Here is a 2,265-nt window from a genome sequence, read left to right as displayed (position 1 = left end):
TGCAGAGCATTTGCGTTGACAACAGCTCCCCACCCCCAGTCCCACCCACCTCCAATTCCCCCACCAAAAACAAAACAAACAAAACAAAAACAGAACAGGTGGCAAACATAAAGCCTAGGCCGAACTCAACAGAGCAAAGAGGCACCCGTACTTATTTTCTTCACAGCACAAAGAAAGCAAATCCAGCAGAGTACATGTCCACCCCATCAGTTTCCAGAGTCCCTGGTCTCCGAGACCTGAATTGCTCATGGGAAGGACTGATCTCTTTCATCTAGGTGCAGAGGGACAGGAGCACCAAAACGAGCGGCAAACACCTGGCTTCTATTTCTGACTGGCTGCAGACATCCTGGCAGCTCGTCCAGAAGTAACTATCCTGTGGGTTCTCTGTGGCTGGGAAAAGCCAGCCTTGTGGTTTTCTTCAGCCGTGGGAATGGAGAAACCCTTTTTCTTCCTTTTATCGTCTTTCTGAAATTGTCGTCATCAGCATCTCTCCTTTGGATTTAGGCCAAGTGCCTTGGGACAGTACGGAACTCAGACTACGGCTTTGACTTTGAGAACTCAGACTCTCCTCTAAGTCCAAGGTGGGGGGTCGCTGAAAGCTCTAAAGCAGCTGAGTTTGGCGAGGCTGTGAACGGCTTGTCTTTAGAAGGTGGACATTGCTTTATCAGAGCATTTCCTTTGAGAACAAACATCCTTTTCACTTATAACAGCTCATTGGGGGGCAGGCTAATTTAATTCTGTAAAGGGCTTCAGATATGTGGATAATTCATATTGAGTGTACCAATTATCAGTCACTTGAGATGTGTGCACGGTTAGAGGAAACTCCTGCACGTGTGAAGATTCTAGAGCATAGGCTCCTTCCTTCCAGAAAGGCTGAAATGGAAACTTCTGTACGCAATCTACAAGTATGGAAGGCAAAGGTCAAGACCAGTCCCCAGCTAGCTCTACCGGCATAAATAAGCTGATGAGATGTGAAACACAGTCTGTGAGGCATCAAGTATCTGGCAAGAAAATCTATCTAGGTAAGCCTCAGGGAGAATGCCTAGCACAGACCAACTGGCACATAGGAGCTCCTTCAGGGTTCATCTGTGGAGGGAGCGACTGGGCTTGGAGACCAGCTTAGTGGAGAAACAGGACCACTGAAAGAAATCTTGGATCCAACTTACTGAAAAATCAAAATTTGATTTTCCCCACCTATAAACTGAAAGTAATAAAATACTTGTCTGCACATACATCTCAAGAGGCTGTTGTATAGAAGAAAGAAATATTTTTCAACACTTAGAAAGTTGTTAAGTGACCTCCAAATATATGGTCCACCCTTAGTTTGCATAGGGGATTAGTTCCAGGATCACCTATAGAGAGGAAAAACAGGGGGTGCTCTGGTTCCTTGTATAAAATGATATTATATGTGCATGGAACCTGCAATTGACCTTCACAATGCAATAGAAAGACTAAGAAATAGTTACACTGTATTGTTTACAGCATAATCCCCCCCAAAAAAATCCATACATGGTCAGTGCAGGGGTAAATTGCCTTTCAAAGATTTTTTTATCCACAGTTGGTAACTCCACAGATATGAGAGGCTGGTCCCATGGAATCCATCTTAAAAAAAAAAAAAAAAAAAAAAAAAAAAAAAAAAAAAAAAGCAGTTGGCTATTAAATCTGAGAAAATGTGAAGACACCCAGAAAAGGATCACTGTGTAATGCTGAGGCATATTTTTAGTCAGAGACATTTTGGTAGGAAAATCCAGGGTCTGTCCTGAGTAGCAGCTAGCTTGTATAGATGGTGACTGAGGAGACTTCTAATGCTCTTGATACAGTGGTATGGTTCCAGTTAGTTAGACACTGACAACACTTATTTGCTGTTTCCAGTAATCTTACATCACCCCAAGTGAGATCACGGGATACGCTCTTAAATATCTTCTCCTTGCTCTTGAGCCTCTGGGCTCATACAGAAAATGGGACCAAAACAAACTTCCCATACAGGTAGGGGACCCGACAGCTGATCTGCCTGCCGCTGCTGAACTCATGCCTAGCTTTGTTCTTCTTGCCTATATGGGAAGACAGCATGAAGAGAGGCAGCTTTACACTGTAGTGAATTAAATAGACTTCTGTCTTACTGCTTTACACTTCCTTGTACATTTGTAACCAAGAAAAAGACATTAATTTTTTTTGTCCTGACAACAGTTTCTTGTAGTAACAAATACCCATAACTTTCCCTTTGCTAGTTAAGATCTTTCATGTGGAGACAGCTTGCACAATCAC

This window comes from Meriones unguiculatus, chromosome 6 (genome assembly GCF_030254825.1).
Source record: "Meriones unguiculatus strain TT.TT164.6M chromosome 6, Bangor_MerUng_6.1, whole genome shotgun sequence".
Classification (NCBI taxonomy): domain Eukaryota; kingdom Metazoa; phylum Chordata; class Mammalia; order Rodentia; family Muridae; genus Meriones; species Meriones unguiculatus.
This window is presented reverse-complemented; position numbering follows the sequence as displayed.